The following is a 21,874-nucleotide window of genomic DNA, read 5'->3' as shown; positions in this document are numbered from 1 at the left end:
CCAACATCACTATACCTAATAAAAATGACTTTCAAAAAGAAATAAAACTCTGACACCGCAAAATATATAGCCGTGGGCACGGGACTACTCTTAACCTTGGGTACCTGTAGTTCTTCGTAGCCTTGAATATAGCTGTGAATATCAGCAAACTGGCCAAAAGGAAATTGCTTTCCTGCCCCCACAGGCCCTCACCTCATCTGTGCCAGCTCTCCCAGTCCCCAGACGGCCTCCTCACCTCCCCTGCCCTCTCCCTTCCCCGCACAACACACGCTGTCTCTGTGATGCAGTTTGCTTTGAGATGCGAGGATACAGAAAGCTTTGTGTTGCAAACTCAGTCCCTAGACACCCTCAAACTCGCACATTTCAATTGGTGCCCTCTAGCCACTGCCCCACCTGTAAATAGATTTATTCCTGTGTTTCATTTACCCATATTCTTGGCTATATCTGCATATATCTCTTGCATAGAGAGAAAAACAAGATGGCCTTCATTTAATTTTGAAAACCCCCCAGTTTCGGGTAAATCCCAGAGCTATAGCTATCTATTTTTGAGAAGGGGCACCCCCTTCTCTGTCAAATATATAAATAACTACTGCACAGAATAACCCCAAACCATGCATGGATTGTGAGTCAACGCTTTGTGGCCAAGTTGTTTCAGATTTTCAGAAATTCCACACAGCCGTTTGGCAGTGCACTTTGTTTGCAAAAATGTACCTTGTTTGTCTATGGCAAAATGAATGGGAAGTAGACCACCCTTTTGGCAAAAATAAACACTTTTTTACGTGTAATACCTTTTTTATTTTTTAACAGATCTTTACAAAACTTTGCAGTCTGGCGGGGGGGCACAGGTTTTTAATCACTTTAGAAATTTCGGCCAAAACCATAACTCGAATCAAAAGAAATTAACGATAGAATTTAGAGGAGTTCCTATGGGAGTCTGCCTCACCTTAACTATAATTTTTTTTTCAGTAACAAAAACTTTGTTAAAGGGACTTTATGGTTAAGTTGCGCTACTAAAAACCTATGAAATTCAGAGAAAAATACTTTGTTTAAGGGACCTTATGGTTCAACTAAAACTGAAAACCCCCTGAAATTCGCCAGTTATGGTAAGCTAAGCTAAGCTACCATAACTCGCGCCACCACTGTGCAATGTTTACCAGGAGTCCCTTAGATTATATACATATAACATAGAACATACTGAAACCTCTACCTGTGCTAGCGGTTCTGATGCCCGCGGACTATGCGCATGTTCGCGGACGGACTCGGCCAACATCAATATTATCCAAAAACTCAGGGGATATCTTACATTGTTGTATTATGCAATAGAAACACTGAACAAGTTCAAAAAGCAGCACATTAAAACATTACATTTAATAATAAATAAGAAGTCGAACCTGTATATGTAAGACATCAACCGTCCATTTAAATAGCATATGCACCAGAATGGAATATACCAAAACAAAATAAATATGCCTCCAACATAATTACCTCACAGAAACTGCACAGCAACAAGCATCAGTAGACCTACACAGCAGTAACAGCAAAACTTACCAAGAAACTAATAAGTACACTACATTTATTTTATATATTTATAAAATTTCTGGTGCACTAAACTAATATATATTTTTCTTTTTCAACTTTTTACACAGAAATGTCCAGTACTTTGGAATGGCTTGAACAAAATTTCCCACGGGATGAAATGAGTGAAGACAGTGATACTAATGGTAGACACAACATTTCTTTATTTAAGCCAATTAATAACCATTACTTTATGTGTACTTAACACATTTTTTTTAACAGACCATACAGACATATACCAAGAGAGACATTAGAGAATCCTCTGCAGCGACTGGAACTAAAAACAGATATGTTCATGAAAAATGTCATTATTTTAAGACACTTTGTAGAGGACCACATAAAAGAAAACATTAAATATCACTTTCCCACTTGTACCTGTTCTCCCTCTCCATTTCCTAGTCAACTATCCCCAAACCCTCCCCAGCAAGAAAAATGTTATGATGAGACTTTCATTCCTTCCTCCCCTCCCATCCATCATGTCCAAACCCCTAATTCCCCTGTATTTATTTCAGTTTCTGCTTCCCCCTCTCTTTCGTAACTGTCATACTGTTATACAATAATAATATTTTAAGTGTTTTGTTAGTATATTCCTGTTCTTATTTTTTTTTAAAAGGCTGTCAGGGTGTCCGCGGATAGCGCGGGTGTCCGGGATGTCTGTAAATAACCAAAATGGGGGTGTCCTAAGGACACTATACATGTTCGTACTGTTCGCAATCAAACTGGAGGTGTCCTTAGGACCCACAAGATGTCCGCCTGTCGGTAATTAATCAAAATGGGAGTGTCCTAAGGACACTATACCTGTTCGCACTGTTCATAGTTAAAATGGGGGTGTCCGCAGGACACTAAATCCGTCCGCATGTCCGTAACTATTCAAATTAAGGTGTCCTAAGAACATTCCCCCTGTTTGCAATGTCCGCAACCAGAATGAATATGTCCGTAGAACACATATCCCGTCCGCCTGTCCGCAAAGTTCTGACGCACAGTTATTTTATTCAGGGACATGAACACTGTCCGTAGAACACCTGTGCGCATGCGTACCACACTCTTGGGCCCTACGAACAGCACGGCTGTCTGTAACTGTCTGCCGCACATGTGTCGCACTTTTAATTAGTTCGGGGACTGGAATACTGTCCGTAGAACATCCATGCGCATGCGCACAACCAACCCCGCACATTTAATGTTCTAGGAACAGCCGTCCCATTCGCGAACGTGTCCGCAACGTCATCATGTGACCGCACCCATGTTGAGCGTGTGTCCTTATTTACAGACACTGTCCAGGCCCTCCAACATTTAAAAAGTGCATTTTTGAGCAATCCAAGGTGTTTTTCAGTAAAAGTTCACCATTAAACATGTCCCAGAAAATGTCCCTGGCAATCTACATACTTTTTGGAACTTTTTAAGCCCTTTCCTGGTGTTCAAAGTGTCCACGGACAGCACAGGTATTCGTGAAGCATACCCCAGCACCTCTATAAAAGACCGCTCCCCAGAGCTGATCCTTATTCTGTCTTTCTGCTACTGCAGATTGACCTCCTTTTGCTGCTTTTGCTATTTGCTTTTGCTGATTGCTAAGAACTGTCCTGATGGCATCCATGGCTGCTGCTGGTGCTACTACTGTCTCAGGTGTCTGAGTCGTGGCAAACCAGGTTCGTATAGCTATGGTACTACATCAATGAAGCGACACCTAAGGTCGTTCCACGGTGGGGCTGTTCGTAAGGTTGTACCTTGGGATAAACGTAGCAGGTTGAGTTCCCATTCAGCATCCTCTGTTTCCGCTCCTGCCACCACAAGAGACACTCCTGTGGGACAGCGCATCCCTCCAGCTGCCTCACAGGCAATACGTGATGCTGTTGACACTTACCTTTCGAGGGTCACAGTATTGTGCATGTACTGCGATGCAGTACTCTGCAGGGGCGAGACCCTTTGAAGTGCTTTTGAGACTGCGGTCAAGGAGCATGAGAAGGACTGACCACCACCTGAATAAGGCCCACCCTACATCTTCCTCTCTCCACCTGCCCTTTCTTATCCCTGTGGTTGGTGTCCCTTCCTTACCCTCCTTTCCCCTCCTTTCCCTGTGTGTCATGTTTAAAAAAAACAAAAATATAAAACAACAAAAACCAAAAAACAAAGGCTCTTTTCAGAGCCGCCTTTCACAGTTCAAAAATAGAAGTTTCAATGAAATGCTGCAGGGCCCTGTGCATTTTTAGAAGTCTGTGGACTGTTTGCAGACTTTAAAAAATGTTGGGGTGCTGTCCTATCAGAACCCTTTCACTTTTCTTCAGGTGGAAGGGGTGGCTCTGAAAAGAGCCATTTTGTGGTTTTTTTGTGTTTCGAAAACTTCAAATGGTCAACACCTATTGCAAAATGGATTGCTATGATTCCAAAAAGGGTTCCAATGCTTTTTGTATATTTTGCAGAAAAATCGGATTGCCAGCATAAGTAAGATGTACTCCATCTCTGCGAAAAATGTGTGTGCTACCGAACATAATATTTTCATTGTGAAAATAGTGTATCCTATTTCCCCTTTGGGATTGGTTCTGAAAAGAGCCTTTTTTTGGGGTTTTTTTTAAGATGCTTCAGAAACACCTTTTATTTTGTATTTATTTTGTGTTTTTGCTCTTATTTTCCTCAAAATTTCTTCACATTAGCTTCTCCAAAGCAATTCTTATATTCCAAAACAGGATGACATTTCCCATGAAAGATAATGAAATGCCATCTGTTTTAAAGTAAACAACCTTACCAGATTCAATGTTGTCATTATTGCAAAATAACATCCCAGCTCTAATCATAAAAGCAATAATGCCTGGGTTAATTAAACACCTAGCAACATTTTGCTGAGGACAAAAAACAGAACTATTGTCCCATACTGCCCTTGGTAACAAAGCAGAAAAATAACCTTGGCATTTGGAAGGACTTTCATGACTGCCTGAACCAAGTTTGGCAGATCTTGCAGCAAAATTGGGCACTGACAAAGCCCAAATGCACAGCGCCACAGTGCAGGACACCTACATCTGGACTATTGAACCTAGTGCAAGACACCTACATCTGGACTATTGAACCTAGCCATATCCTGACAAATTTCCAACATTGCCTGCAAATTAAAACCAGACACAGTACTCCACACCACCTTCATTCCCTTTATATCAAAATTCTTTGCCACATTCCTATAATTAGCATACTGCTCCAAACTATGAACAAACATATCTCCGAGCACCAACACCCTAACTTTCTCCACCTCTGTCATCTTCACTACACACAGCCTTTTTCAATACAAACCACAACCTCAACACCTGATTGGCTGATCCATACAGTCCTATTTCCATGCCAGATATGTTGAGAAGTCCCATATGCGGCCCGCCCTGTTAGTGGACAGCCAGAGTGTCCGTGGAGTGCGTAACAATAGGGCAGCCCTTCTACCCTTTCCACTTCACTCTCTGCACCATTTCCTCACTGGCTACTGTTAAGCAGTAACACACCCATCCACCAATCACATGCAAGAACTCTACATCTAACTCCATCATAACAGATCAGCAGTTTAGATGTACTATTGATCACTCTCAGTACAATTGAGCTGTGACTGCAAAGGACCTACAGCAACAACTACTATAAAACTCGCCAAGATTTCTACTTGCAGATTCATGCACATCCACATGCATGAACACAAACTACAGATATGAATATTTTCTGCACAGTACATGGACAGCTCTTGTATGAATGCACATAAACAGAGTAACTGACACTTACCCTGTATAACCTGTAAATTAAACTTACTTTCATTCCGCCCATCTGCTATGATCAAGTGTCACTTGCAAACCTGTCTGCTCTCCAAATTTTGGTTTACACGAACAGCTATCTAAAAAAGTGTCATTTCATATTAAAAGATGAGAGAAATAACAGTATAATTGTGGAAAAAGGCTCTGTAGTGTATTATAAAATGACACACAGCCAGGATGAGTTCATGCATCTTTATTCATCCACACAGATAGACAATATCATTACAAAGGCTCCCAGCTGAAACAACACCACTGCCTCTACATCACATCGTTCTGCTTTATTTCCCCCACCTTCACAGATGCATACATTGCATGCTTTTCTGTACAGTTGCTGCCATTTACCCTATAAAAATTGCAAAAAAACATATGATTATTTCTTCTAATATCCAATAACACAGCCTTAAGAAGCCAAGTGTGCTCTGTGCATTTACTATTATACTCATTTGTAAAGCATGTTCAACTAACAGATTCTAAGTAAAATATACCGGATGCACATAGGCAAAGGAAAGTGCATGTACATACTAAGCTCAGTTATCAAAAAACACTACTACTGCAAAAACTAAAAAATCAATTTCTACATTAACAACACTGCTACAAACACACAGATTTACTAACTTCTTTCTTTTACAATTGCAGTGAAGAGCACTCTCCTGAAAAGCAGCAGCATATGATGTACAAACAAGAATTTAGAAGAAACCTACTCTTTCCATCCAAAAATGTAAGTGCAATACTACCATAATGTTCTGTTACTCAAACACACTACAACTCTTGTATTGTAGAACAAACAAGTGTATTAAACCAGTACTATTAGATTTAGTATTAGAGCTTCCCCTCACTAGCTGCATACTTTGTATTGTCATCTGAACCCCAGTATAGTAACACACAAATACAAGAATAGCCTTCCCAACTTGATGTAGCTGCCCATTGCACATCACACACCCCCACATACATCCTTACCATCATACTCAGACACTCATGCACAAATCACACATACACTGCACAACAGCCCAACCCACACTTTCGTTTTTTCTCCAACAGACCCCAAAAAATGCCTACCAAACAGCAACTCTGTAGAAAGTAACACAGAAGTAGAGCAAATCAAAATAAAAGTGTCCAAAATAAGTATCCATCTCTGGCAGAATGTGTACAAATCATTCAGACAAAACAGCTAATACAGTCACCAAGCGAAACAAAACAAGCTTCCAGTACAGAACTGTGCCTCCTCTTTCAAAATGTAAAATGAAACAGAAAGTGATTAACAAGACTTCAGCTACCACTACTGCCAATACTGCACCTATAAATCTTGATATAGTGGCAACTAACCATAGCAAAGAAATTATTTTACAAGAAATGTTCCACCACAGAGTCCTTCAAAACCTTATAAAAACAGGAGAGAAATCATGCACAACTCTTAAAACATACCATAGAAAATTAATCCTAGAAGCTCTCATAGACAGTTCAATCCTTCTCAAAAGGAAGTTACTTATTTTAGTTTTAAACAGAATGAAACCACTAACAAAACTAACTACTAAACTACAAAAAAGACTTCTCAATAAATGGAATATCAACAAAAAGAGCTTCTGAAACATCTGTGGAGGTGAATGGAGTCACACCACGAGCATAGAACCATATTTTAATGAAGAAGCATACAAACAAAAGCAAACAAACACAATTGCCAAACATAGCAGTGGACGAAGGAATGAAAAACTTAATAATACCATTATGGAACAAGAAACGCTGCTCACAAAAATATCCCCAGAAAACTCAGTACCTCTCCATTCCACTGAACAAAAACATCCAGTCTACAAATGGCTGTGCACATCAATGTGTTACAGTGCCAAAAAATATTTTAAATCATCACACCAGTTCCTCAATCAGTATGTAAAAAGCAAAGACAAATTCAAAATGAAATTACTACAAAATATGGATGTGCAAATACACAGGACTACAAGGACATTCATTAGCCTGAATTTCAGGACCTATTAGCAAAAACACATTCCATCATATCAAAATGATATCAACACATCATTCAACTATAAGAAATCTAGTCATTCTTTAATTGTTTTATTAAATGGTGTACCTACAAAAGACAAAATAAAATTGGCAACAACTCATGGACTTACATAAAGTTAGACAAGCCCTGCAATATCTAAAAGACAGCAATGAATACTACAAATAAGTTAATATTGAAGAAAACCCGTGAGAAACCAATGAAATAATTCAAGAGTCACCAGAAACTGGTCAATTTCAACTTCTAGATCCTGCTACAGAGTCCAATATTTTAGACCATTATACAATTCATCCATTACACTCTAAAGACACCATAGCTGATGCACTGGAAATGTACCAAATGCGACAAGCCAAAGGATCTCCAATCAGCATATGGGAAAAAAGTATAGAAGCACGTGGATTTCCTCTAATCTTTCCTACTGGAAAAGGAGGACGGTATGATGATAGACCCACACAAATAACAGCATCAGAATATCGCTCTTTACAAATGTATTCTGACGACCGCAGATTCAGACAAAACCTGGAATACATATTCTACCTTCTCTTTGAAAGTGAACTAGCAACTCTATGCTATGGAGTTGCACACACATTAAAATCAGGTACCCATTTTCAAAATATGTCAGCTATGCAATTACTGCAAAGAGTGCAAGAAAAAGATGAGGTTTTACAGTCAAGTATTACAAATCTTTTAGAAAACATGCGTGGTACAAAAGAATACTGGTTCTGATGTCATGGAGTTGTACGCTGTATGATAAGAAACCTTGGCACACCCACTTGGTTTGTTACATTAAGTTGTGCACAATATGCATGGGAAGATTTAAACAATTTCCTACGCATAGCAAACAAAAACAAAACAAACATAGATATAAAAACACCATGAGAACTCTGCTCTCTAGATCCTGTAAATGTATCAAGATATTTCCATCATCGCTTCATTGCTATGCTACACTTTATTTGTAATACAACTGTTCCTCCCCTCAGAGAAGTACAACACTTCTTACTTCTTTTGCAGAAAAGAATACCAAGCCAGAGGAGCACCACACATCCACATGCTTTTATGGATAAAAGATGCTCCTATATTTGGTCAGGACAGTGATGCCACTGTTTTTCAGTTTATCCAAACATATGTCACTTGTGAAATTCCTTCGCAAACAACACATAGTAACCTTCATGTACAAATGTTACAATTTCAAAGACACAAATATTGTCATCGCAAATATAAAAACAAAAGAAAATACTACACCAAATGCAGCTTTGGTATCCCTAGACCAGTTACAACAACAGGTCAAGTAAACAACTTCATGTCTTCAGTTAGACATAGTGTCAAAGGTAAATCACCTTATAACACATATTACATAAAAAGAACAGACAAATCAAAATATATCAATGATTACAATGCAATCATTGCCCTCCTATGGAATGCAAACATAGATGTGCAGTACATTGCAGACAATTCCGCTGTAGTTGCACAATATGTCACAGCCCACTTAACCGAAGCAGAAAAAACAGAGCTTCAAGACCTCTGGGATGACATATCATCTGACAAAACACTGTCATAGAAATTGTACAGCTTAGGAATAAAAATGCTCTCTCATAGAGAATGTGGCTGCTATGAAGCTGCAGACCGTTTAACCAGTACTGCCTTGTATGGAAAATCTGAAAATATAGTATGGCTAAGTCTTGGTCCTGCTAAATGTAGAAAAATAGTTCTCATATCATATGAGGACATAAAAACAATAGCCAAAAATGATCCCAACAGCCAAGACATTTTGAAAAACAATTTACTAGACACATACTACTCAAACAGGAGAACCACTTTGGAAACCATGGGGGTCATTACGAGGTTGGAGGTAGCCATGGTGCTGCTAGTGCCATGGCTACCCCCTTACCGCATACCGGGTCCGGGTTCCTTGAATGGGGAATTACCGGGCCATTCCAACCTTGGAGGACCCGCTATTTCCCCATTCAGGGAACGCATCCCCATTCCCATTCGAGCCCCCGTAGGGCTCAATGGGAATGAGTACCATGCTAACAACTGGCCCATTTGTAACGGGCCTGTTGTTAGCATGTAATGCGGCGGTAAGGGGTTAACGGCACCAGCACCTTTACTAGCTCCGTTAACCCCTTACTGCCAACCTTGTAATGACCCTCCATGTGTCTATACCACGTAGCCCAAAACTTCACATAGAAAAATAATATAAAACCAGATGAAAAGAAAGGTAGATACAGAGTGGCAAATTGTGAAGGCAGTTTAGTGAAACTTACCAAACAAACCTTAATAAATCATATCAAATTGTCATTAAAAACTCCTCAACATAAAGAACTGTATTACATGTCTCTGCTACAACTTTTTTTTAAACTATGGAGAAACGAAGAAGAGTTACTAGATAACTATGACTCCTTTGAAGATGCTTTCAAGGCAAATGAAAGTCCCATAACAGATGTAAACTTTACACAGTACAAAAAAATGTTGCACAATGAACAGCAACATGAGGAAGAACTCCAGACCCAACTAGATGTGGACACTCCCGACAGTAGTCAACCTTCCGTAACAGGAAGCCAGGAACCACTTGGACAGCCACTAATAGCAAATGAGGCAGAATTAGCCATGACAGAAGTAGAAAACATCATGTGTCAGTATGAACAATCTACAGAAGACTTTGCTGTACTGAAATCACAAGTGAACAATGAGCAGTGTAAAGAAATAACAAAACAAATTGAAGATGGTGTGCAACATGAAAATAAAAACTGTACCTGCCAAGACTACAAACCTATACTGTAATACGTCAGTGGTCAAGCTGGTTCAGGCAAACTATTCTTAATCAAAATCATCAGCAAGTTCCTCAAACAACAGACAAACAACAAGCTGTCAGCTGTTGTAACTGCCCCACAGGTTTAGCTGCCTACAACATAGGCGGTGTCACTTTACACCGATTATTACTCCTTCCAGTAGAACACCAAACAAATTAGACTATTACAAACTTTCTACAGAAGCTGCAATGGAACTACGCAGAGTTTTCAAACAAATGAAAATGCTACTAATAGATGAGGTAAGCATGGTCTCCAACCGAATGTTGGCTTTGATTCACCTCAGATTACAAGAGGTCCTCAAAACAGACTATGAAGAGCTCTTTGGAGGAAAACAAATTATTGTTTTCGGAGATCTTCTTCAATTAACACCAGTGAAAGCGGAACCTATTTTTAAAACCTTAGTGCACAAACTGTGCTGTAACATTCTTGGCAGCATAGGAAATGTCAACCTTTGGCAACATTTCCAATATAGAGAATTAACTGAAAACATGCGCCAATATGCAGACCTCACATATGCCGATATTTTAAAAAGTACTAGAGTTGTTGTACTAACTAAAGAAGCACAATCAATATTAAAAACCAGGCACATTGAGGCACTCTATGGCCATAACTCATATGCTACTGATGTCATGGAACAATTAGCACACAAAAATGTCAATTGTATGTCGTTGATGCCAACTCTTACTAGCTATTCAAAATTCAATGAAACAATGTTGAAAAAAGAAATGCAACCAATAATTGAAATTTTCTCCACAGACAAACTGGATGTACATGGTATGACACTACCCATGTGCCAACAAGCCACAACAAGACTAACTACCTTAGAAAACTCTATCTCCAACACAGCTGGTTTGGAGAAAATATTAAAATTATCTTTAAACTGTAGAGTAATGCTTAAACGTAACCTTGACGTGGAGCAAGGACTGGTTAATGGAGCACTTGGTACAGTGGTGGGCTTTCAATCATACCCACATGACAACAACATTCAGTTTGTCAATATTCTCTTTGACAAACTATCAGAAATTAAAAAGATTGGACACTCAACAGCCCGCTTCCTTCTTTTCAAAGACATGTATGTTCGCAGAGAACAATTTTCACTAACTCTAGCATACACAGTCACCATTCACAAATCACAAGGTCTTACCTTAGATAAAGCATTGATAGGTATTGGTAGCACCATCCTTAAAGAAGGCATGAGCTATGTACACTATCACACTTACGTAGACTTGATGGTTTATATTTAATCAACTTTGATGCAAGTAAAGTAAATGCTGATATTCCTTGCATTCTAGAATACAATAGACTCTACACCCCCTATCTAAAAACCTATCCTGTTCCGCAAAAGCAAAACATTGTAAAAGAAAACGACTTCAGACTGAAACGATACAGTATCTTACTGCAATTCCTCCAAAGAAAGTAAAATAATCTAATACTTCACCGAGTACCACAACCAAAGAAGAATCTGCTGCTCAAAGTAACTCAACTACTTCTCCAAAGAAGCAACACACACTCCAAACAAATGACCTTGACACAGAACTGTCAGGTCCATTCAAATTTTCAAATACAACTGGTGTAAATTGCTACGCAAATGTAGCAATAAATATTCTATTCCAATTGCCACCAATTATTGACATTTACTTACACAGTACAGACCAATTTTGTTTGCAAAAGTTAGTCCTTCATAGAAATGCAACCAACAATCCTGACAACACTTACAGTGTTTCTGTAATAAGGCAGGAATTGGACTACTGTGCTGGAATAGTCAATTTCACTATAAACTCACAAGAAGATCCACAAGAATTTCTAATGTACTTACTACAAGTACTGGAAAACTAAAACATGCCTATAAATACAATCTTCCAGATTTCATACATATGGAAACATACATGCACTCTCTGCAGCAATGTGGCACAGGAACAAGTCTCTAATGAACGCTTTGTGTATGTATCCATACCTAACTGTGAATCCATTCCATTTCAGCAACTTGTACAAAATGCAAACCATGGCAGATTATGTACTACCTGCAATTCAGATAATCGCTCCACCTTACAAATACAGACACATAGTAAATATGTAATAGTAGTGCTTTTACGTTATAATGCATATAATAATAATATGGTACCAAAAACAACTGCAAGCTGACAGGATTCACACATGGTCAAGTATCACTTGGTAAGAAAACCTTCAAAACAATAGGAATAATCTACCATGCAAGAGCCACAACCAATGCAGGTCACTACACTGCATATATAAAAATGAAATGTGGATGGTTTGAATGTAATGATACTACCATTACTCTAAAACAAAGATTACCAGCAGATCTTGTTAAAACTTATTTAATATTCTTAAAACCAAAATTTAATAGGTAATCTGTGCATAAACATTAACAAAACTTCAATTTAAAAATCATAAACAGTTAGAATACGCAAACAGGTATCTAACTGCCCCAAGATTCTGCAACAAGCAAATAGATAAATGAATACCACTAAAATGTAACAAGAAATAAACAGTTAGAATACACCAACAGGTATCTAACTGCCCCAAAATTCAGCAACAAGCAAACCGATAAATAATTACCACTAAAATCAAACAAGAAATATACAGTTAGAATACGCCAACAGGTATCTAACTGCCCCAAAAATCTGCAACACGCCAACAGATAGAAGATTAGCAAGAAACAAAAAATAAACAAAGAAAAAAATGAAAGAAATATATTGTACCACAACATAAAAAGTTTTTTTTATCCAGCATGGATTTTTTTCCCACATATCCAATGATTTAATAAACAAACACAGAAACTGAGCAAATTGCACAGTACACTGGTTTGAAATATAGTACTTCTAAAGTACTAAATATGAAGGTTGAAAAAATACAGAAATGTCTACTATGCAATGCAATAACCCATTATAAACTACCTACACTAACATATTATCTTTTCTTTTATCACAGAGATTGAAAAAGAATGTCTGCTCCAATTACTCATGTCATGAAAAAACTGCATACAACCACAAAAAGTCAAACAGTAAGTATATAATAAATGGACTCACAAACACTGCTGCATAACACACCCATTCAAGCAAACATCTAACAATAGACCACAATCCAAAATGTTTACTTCAATGGGTATCTTATGCTGCAGTGCTTGTTACCAAACTCTACAATCTTAACTGCATAGCCTAGCCAAAACTTTACATGAAGACTCTTCCAATGAAACAGTACACAAACGTGTGGGCTGTGGATATTTGATGGGTGTTTAATTCTAAGGGTATGTTATGCTGTGGTGGTTGTGGCCAGGCCCTACAGTCCTGGGTGCATGGCAAGACTCTAGGGCCTGGTCACAAACAATGCAGCATAACACACACATGCTACCAAACATTTTGAATGCGGTATGTGGACTGCTTATAGGGGATATTAATTACAATCAATGCTCTACTAATAACCCAAAACCAACATCATACTAAAGTAAAATAACTAGTAGTGTGCCCAGTATTTAGTATGTCAGCAGACAGTCGCAGTGACCACAGACACCTCAAACACATAAAGAGCTCCTTCCACCTAAACAAATACAGTATTTGACCCATCTCTTACTCCCCCACCATCCCCAAGCACTCCTACACTCCAACACACTCCCCAGAATTGCAGTTTTGCTCAGTTCAACGCTGCACTGTCCACAGATCCAATATGGCGGGCGCATCGAAACAATGTGATGCACCTCACGGCTCATCCCAACCAATCACAGAAAACGCTGTGTGTCCGCAGACATGACGCAAGCCAATTAGCCAATCGGTTTCCTGTCCGCGGAGTGAACAGGGAAGTTTGTCCGCAGAGCAGACACAGATATCACTAACTTTTTTGACCTACTTTTTGGTCGTTTTAAAAAGAACTACTGGACTGATTTCCACCAAATTTACAAAAGCACACTTTCGGGACCATGCCGCCACTCCTGCCACAAATTTGGTGGAAATCCGTCCAGCGGTTTGAGCTGTAGGAGTGAGCAATTTCTTTCTCCTTTCAGTCTATGGGAAAAAAAAATATTTTGGGACCCCCCTATAACTTTACCCCCCTTGACCAAACCTCACCAATTCAGAGTGGGCCATATACTTTTTTTTTGCAAAGTTTGGTGAGGATTCGTCCAGGGGGAGCGAAGTTATAAGCACCCCAAAAAATGCTCTTCCTATGGGTTTAGCAACTCAACCATAACTACATGGCCGCTACCGCAGGCCATGTTTTATATACATATATATATATATATATATATATATATATATATATATATATATATATATATATATATATATATATATATATATGCATCAATAAAGATGGTTATTTTAACAAACAAAAAAATGTTCCTGTCTGGATTTTTGCTACTTTGGGGATGTGAAGAGTGCTACTCACCCTGCCTGATGTTCATCAGTGCCCAGAAGACATTTACACGCTACAATGTGTGAGCGTGGAGTATAGCACCAGTGGGACCTTTTCCTGGGATTGAGCACACGGCTACAGCACGTCTGGAAGACTTCATTGTCCCGTTGCTGCCCAGGTCGTGCATACGGAGGCAAACTCGAGAGGCAGAAGTGGCGCAGCATTAAGGAAAACCCTGAGTGGAGTGAAGCTGCACGTCGGAGGACGGACAGCAGAACGAAGCGGGGTGAGTACGAGTTTCGGGTAGCGACTGCATCTCATTGCCAGAGAGGTATCGGATGTAACCGTTACCACACCCAACCATGACCTATTCACCAGCCCACGACTAACACAGATATATAAATACTATGCCTGATAGTTCCACATTTTATGCATTGTGCTGCCCAATTGGATTTATTCTCTCAAGCAGTCACACTGTAAGTGCCGGACCACTGACAGAACTTTTCTGCAAACCTTGCAACATGGCCAACTCCCAACGCAACAGAGAGGCAATCAGAAAGGCACAAGCCACAACATTGTTTAATGAGACTCTACAAGTCAGCAACATCAGCATACCCACTGCAAAGGCACCCAAAAGCGACAGTGAATTGGGTCTATTCAAAGAACTGGAAAAATTACAATGCAGGGAAGTGAGCAAATGGTGGGAGGAACACTCACTTCAAAATTACATCGAAGTAGGCTGAATTCCACGAGGCTTGAGAATTCTACCCATCCCTTCCTTTGAAGAATTAGATCCAACGATGTTACAGGAATGGAGCGTTGCCACGAAATGATGTTCGAAAACATTTTTGCAGTTGTTGGTGAAGTATGCTGGCGCGGACCGTATTAAGACATTGGAAAAAATTAATGAAATAGAAAAGCAACTAAAAAAGATACCTGAAACTGAAGAGGGTAAGAGACTAAGGAGTAATATGGAAAGGAATTTGGTCGACTTGGAGGAGGAAATAAAGCAAAGGAAACAGAGAAAGTTTCTGAGGGACAAAGAGGATTATGAGAGAGGAAAAGTTTACACGTTTGCCTAAAGATTCTACCAGATGAGACAAGCATCTTTATCCAGGCCAGCCCAATCAACTGAAGAAAATGAAGAGCAATTGAGTGATAATGCATCAACCTCAGAATCAGATCTAACAAGCAGCGAAACTGACGAGCCCAACGTTCACATGAATTTTGTTAGACGAAATGCATTTACTACACCAAGATGGCAGAAAAAAACAAGCCACAAAGAGGTGGAAATCAAAGTCGGGGGAAAGGCAGAGGTGGCCGAAGACCACGAGGAGGCGGAAGAGGAGCAGGCAACGAAACGAGCAGTACCCCGGCCAGATCGCTGCGCTCTGGAAAGTAGCAGAGCAAAATGACGAGGATGACACAAAGCTGAGAATAATTAATCTATCAGGTCATGTCCTCACCCCCAACCAGACAAAAGTACTCAGTCTAGGTTTAAATTTCTACCCCAAAGCAAAGAACGATTATGTGCAGACAAGAATTGACTTTGATCAATACATACGTAAAATACGTCGAAAGAAATTCTTTGCAACGAATGTGTACAAAAGGCGCCCGAGAGACAAAGAGACGGGCCATACTGAGGTTGAAATTAAGGAGCTAACCACTATAACAGACTTGATTGACCTGGAAAAGGGCATAGCTGCAGGAGATCAAGGCGAATCCATAGACCTTAATGAACTAGACATCAGAACAGACTGGACCACTAAGAGCCAACTGAAATCAAAGTCAAAGTTCAATCCTGTGGCAAACCTTGGAAACAACATCGAGGCATTTCAAAGTTTAGTGATCGAAGATTTGAAAAAACTAAGACGAAAGGAACAGAAAAGAATTTGGAACGAGAATCTATCATTCACAGACAGGCAGGCACTACAAGAGTTGCATGAACTCAAAAATCGTATTATTAAACCTTCTGATAAGGGGCGGAATATAGTCTTACAGAATAGAAACGACTACATAAGAGAAGCTTACAGACAGCTTAATGACAACAAATGCTACATGAAAATTGCCAACAATCCAATCAAAGAACTTGAAAGCAAAATTAGTACACTACTCACAGAATGGGAATCAAAAGGCCTTCTGTCTGTAGAGAGTCACAAATTCCTAACGATCACTAATTCAATCAGACCTACTATTCATTTCCTCCCCAAGGTACACAAAAACATGAAAAAAAAAACCAGGAAGACCTATTGTCTGCTTGATAGGTTCAGCATTGGAAAATATGTCCAAATACATCGATGAAGTCCCATCAATGACATTTGTGAGGTCATCTTTGATGTTTTGGGTGTTAGTCTTAGCAATGCACGTAGGTGGCGCGAGTTATGGTTGTTTAGCGTACCATATGTAGGGAATGTCTAGTGTTTTTCGTTTTTACTGTGAAGTATAACGTCCCTTTAACAAAGTAGTTTCACTCAATATACATATATGTATATGGCAGTGAAGAAAAACAAAGGGGCTAAACATGATGTTGTCAGTGATTTCATCAATGACATTTGCGATGGCATCTCTCATGTCCTGGGTGGTAGTGTTAGCAGTGCACAGGAGTTGATGGCAGGAATGGGTGCTTAGCCTACCATAACTGATACAGGGGGTTTTTCGGTTGTAATTTGAACCGTAATGGGACGTTAGAAAGGGTTTTTTAGTGAAGTGGACAGGTTTTTGGTAGGACAACTTAACCATAACGTCCCCTTAACAAAAATTGTTTTGTAGCGAATTTTAGGTTTTTTTATTTGGGCAACATAGCCATAACATCCCTTTAACAAAGTTGTTTGTGTGCTGCAGTTAACAGTTTTTGTGAAGGGGAACTTAATCATAACATCGTGGCAATAAAGTTTTTTTGTTGAATATACATTATCATGATGTGATCTTGGAAGATATTTAGTATAATTTACTTACTTTATATACATGTAACATAGAACATATAGAACCCCCTCGCTATTGATATTTGAAAGGCACGGACTGAGCGCCTGTTTGTGGAAGGGCGCGGACATGGTCAACAGTGGCCAAACAGGCAGGGGGTACCTGAAATTTTACTATTGTCTCACACTGAAAATGCGCACCTAGGAAAAAGGACACATATAGACATTCCAAGAACTAATAAAGAAGTAGGGAAACCTAAACGTGTGAAATTAAAACCATGCATTCAAATACCATGTAGAATGAATTGCATTGTACCATCACCAAAAAAGGTATGCCTCCAACGTAATTACCTTCCAGAAAGTCTGCAGCCAGGACCGACAGCCGATGCACGCACTACAACGAAGGGAAAGTACAACAAAATAGTAAGGGAACTTCATTTTTCTTATATGTGAGTGTTTATTTTTTGTGGTATGTGGGGCAGAAAAAATAATTTCTTTCTGTTGTTTTGACACAGAAATGGCCAGTACTTTGGAGTGGTTGGAGGAGAATTTTCCACTTGGGGAAATGTCCGAAGACAGGGACAATAATGGTACACACTGCTCTGCATAAGCAAAATAATGATCAGTATTTTATAGGTATTTAACATATGTATATTTCTTTTTAACAGAGCAGGGAAAACATGAAGAAAGGGCAATAAACGACACAGAGGAAGACAGGCTGAAAAGGATTGAACTGAAAATGGAGACACTGAATGACAATTTTAAAAGTTTAAGGGAATTTGTGGAGGACGTTGTGAGAGGGAAAGTATGTTATCACTTTTGCACCTGTACCTGCCCCCCTTCTCGATTCCCTAGTGAGCCATCATCAAACCTTCCAGAAGAACATAGACATTTTGATGAAACATCCATCCCTTCTTCCCCACACAAATCATCCCTCATAACCAGCCCATGTTCAATCCTATTTCCCCTATATTTGTGTCAGTATCTTCTTCCCTCTGTATTTCTCTTGATTGAACTGTGTGTGAGTTTTTGGAAAGTTTTTGTATATTTGTTTCAGAGGTGGAGGATTTTGTTTTTTAAACTTAAAATGTTCGCGAACAGCGCGCCTGTTCGAGCTACCCATAAGCAATAGAATGGGAATGTTCTAATGATAACACACCTACCTGTACCAATATCAACCAAAATGGAACTGATCTTAGAACGCACCATCTGTGCAAGGTGTGCGTAAATAAACAAAGGGGCGCCCTAATGATATTATACCTCTCAGTACTGCTTACAAAAGGGATAGAACATGTTCGTAGAGCACACCAGGTGTCCGGGATGTCTGTAAATGAGCAAAATGGGAGTGTCTTAAGGACAGTATACCTGTCCGTATCATCCGCAGCCAAGATGGAACCGTCCGTAGAACAATCGTGGTGGGCGGCATGTTCGTGGGCAAACAAAATGGAGGTGTCCTAAGGACTGTGGACCTGTCCGTGCAGTCAGCAGACAATGTATGTACATGCGCAGTACGTCCATAAGTAAACATTGCGCCTGTCCCTAACTGTCCGTCTCACTTGTGGCGCACTTGCAATTAGTTTGAGGACCCAAAGGCTGTCCGTAGGACAGTTGCGCACATGCGTACGTTTGTTAGTGTACATTTGCTGTCCACCGGCCACCCATTTACCTCGCGGATGTGTTCAGTATGTCATCATGTGACCGCACCCACGCTGAGCGTGTGGACTAATTTGCGCTGTTTGTGTGCTTCCGCGACATTACAAAAGAACTTGTACACACAAGGGAAGTTATTTCACAGTGTAAAATAAGCATTTGACATGCCCCATACAATAGGTGTACCGGTGGATGTATTGTGTAAAATATTTGGAACACTTTTGAGTGATCAAGATGGTCATGTGGCGCGCCCCTCCACCCCTATAAATGGCCACACACTCGAGCACATCTTCATTGTGCTTCTGGCTATAGCAGATTGAGTTGTGCTGCTTTACTGCTGTAGCGACCAATAGGAAAGTATCCGGCATGGCATCCATGGCTACTGTAGCTTCATTAGCCTCAGCAGCACCCCCAAACCCTCCACCACCACCACATCACCAAGGGCCTGCAGAGGGATATACGGTTGAGGATGTAGAGATTGAGGAGGAAGAGGAATAAGAGAATGAGGTGGAGGAACTCTGCACTGCAAGCACTCACCGGGAGTCGTGGGTGTGGCGGTTGTTTTCCGTTTGTGGGAACGTACCAAAACTAAAAGCACGTGCGAACCTGGTGAGGTGTAACCAGTGCCAGTTGGTGTTGAGTCGCGAGAGATCTGGTGCGTACAGCTTTGGTACGACAACCATAAAGCTACATCTAACTTTGTCCCACAGTGCGGACATTCGCAAGGTGGTGCCATGTGAAGAATGAAGTAGATTGAGTTCCTCCAGAGCATCCTCCGTTTACGATCCTCTCACCACAAGAGACACTCGGGTGGGGGAGCGCATCCCTCTAGCTGCCTCACAAGCCATTCACGATGCTGTTGACCCTTACCTTTCGAAGCTGACAATATTGTGTGTGTATTGCGATGCAGTACTCTGCAGGGGAGAGCATTTTCTAAGTGCTTTTGAGGCTACGGTCACTGAGCATCAGAAGAAGTGCCTCCTACCGAAGTAAAGCTCACCCTATATCCTTCTCTCTCCTCCTGCCCCTTCTTATCCTCGTGGTTGGTGTCCCTACCTTTCCCACCTTTGACCTCCTCTCCTAGTGTGTCGTGTGGCCAAAAGCAGTGAAGTGGAAAAGTATAACATATTTTAAAAAATGGCTCTTTTCAGATCCCCCTTTCGTAGTTTAACAATAGAACTATCAAGTGACCGTTGTAGGCCCCTGCGCATTTTTGAAAAAGTCCACGGACAGTCGTAGGACACACAAAAATGAAGGGTGCAAGCGGAACAAAACCAATGGACTGTACGCTGGGAGTAAGTGGCGGCTCTGAAAAGAGCCTTTTGGTGGTGTTGTGTGTGTGTCAAAAATTGAACATTTGAAAAAAGGGATTGTCAAATAGTGTACAGTCAATGCAAAAAAGGTCGCAATGCGGACTGTACATTGCGAAGAAAAATCTGATTGCTAGCATATGTGAGATGGACCTTCGGCCATGCATCCAAGACTGCACACACTCCCCACAACGAGCTAATCGATACTCAATACTAAAGATGTAGCCAAGGCTCTGACATGCTGCGGTGGTTGTGGCCAGGGCCTAGAGTCTTGGAAGTATGGCCTACGGCCATGCATCCAAGTCTCTAGGCCCTGGCCACAACCACCGCAGCATGTCACAGCTGTGGTGGCGTTTCAATGAATGGCGTACGCATAGGAAAAAGTCATGTAAACACGGCATGTATTCAATGTCAATGTTCGCTAACTGCACGCGTGTCCTTAGAAGAAGCCCTGGCCACAATCATCGCAGCATGTCACAGCCGTGGTGGCGTTTGAATGAATGGCGTATGCATAGGAAAAAGTAATGTAAATACGGCATGCACTCAATTTCAATGTTCGCTAACAGCACGCGTGTCCTTAGAAGACTTTCACGTTCCCTGTACAGAGTACGAACTGGAATACTACCCTTATTAGACCCCTCATTGTCTGTACGTACAAACATCCCAAACAAGTCAGCCATACAAAGTACATCAGGAACACCTACCGCCACTACAAAAGCAGTTTTTCACCCATCTCTTACTGTCTAAACCTCCCCAAGTACGTTGACATACCAAAATAGGTTTCGAAATAGGGTATTGCCGCTGCTACCCGCTCCGCGGTCGGCGAATCTAAGATGTCAGGCGCACCCAAACCATATGACGCAGAACATCTTTCGCTACAGCCATTCGGCAGAGACGCGTGTCCGCGAGCATGACACCAGCCCCTTAGTCAATCGATGTCTTGTCCGTGGACCGAACAGGGAAGTGTGACCGCAGAGCGGAAATAGATATCACAAATTTTTTACACCCTACCTTTTGGTCGTTTTAAAGAAAAGTACTACACGGAAGGTCACCAAATTTACAAAAGCACTCTTTCGGGATCAAGCTGCTTCTCTTGCCGCAAATCTTGTGAAAATCTGTCCAGCGGTTTGGCCTGTAGCCGTGCGCAAAGTTTTTCCTCCATTCACTCTATGGGAAAAACAGAAGTTTTGGGACCCCCCTATAACTTTGCCCCCCCCTGGACCAAACCTCACAATCTTTACGAAACTTTGCAAAGTATATGGGCCACTCTGAATTTTTTTGCAAAGTTTCGTAAAGATTCGTCCAGGGGGAGCGAAGTTATAAGCCGCCCAAAAAGTGCTCTTCCTATAGAAACAGCAACTTAACCATAACTACACGGCCACTACTGTACTGTGGCCGTGTAAAATATATATATATACATATTTTCTTCTTCTTCTTCTTGGGATGGCTTCTCAAGGACCGGAGC

This window comes from Ambystoma mexicanum, chromosome 8, assembly GCF_040938575.1.
Source record: "Ambystoma mexicanum isolate Mex_15411 chromosome 8, UKY_AmexF1_1, whole genome shotgun sequence".
In the NCBI taxonomy this organism is placed as follows: domain Eukaryota; kingdom Metazoa; phylum Chordata; class Amphibia; order Caudata; family Ambystomatidae; genus Ambystoma; species Ambystoma mexicanum.
Note: the sequence above shows the minus strand (reverse complement) of the source record.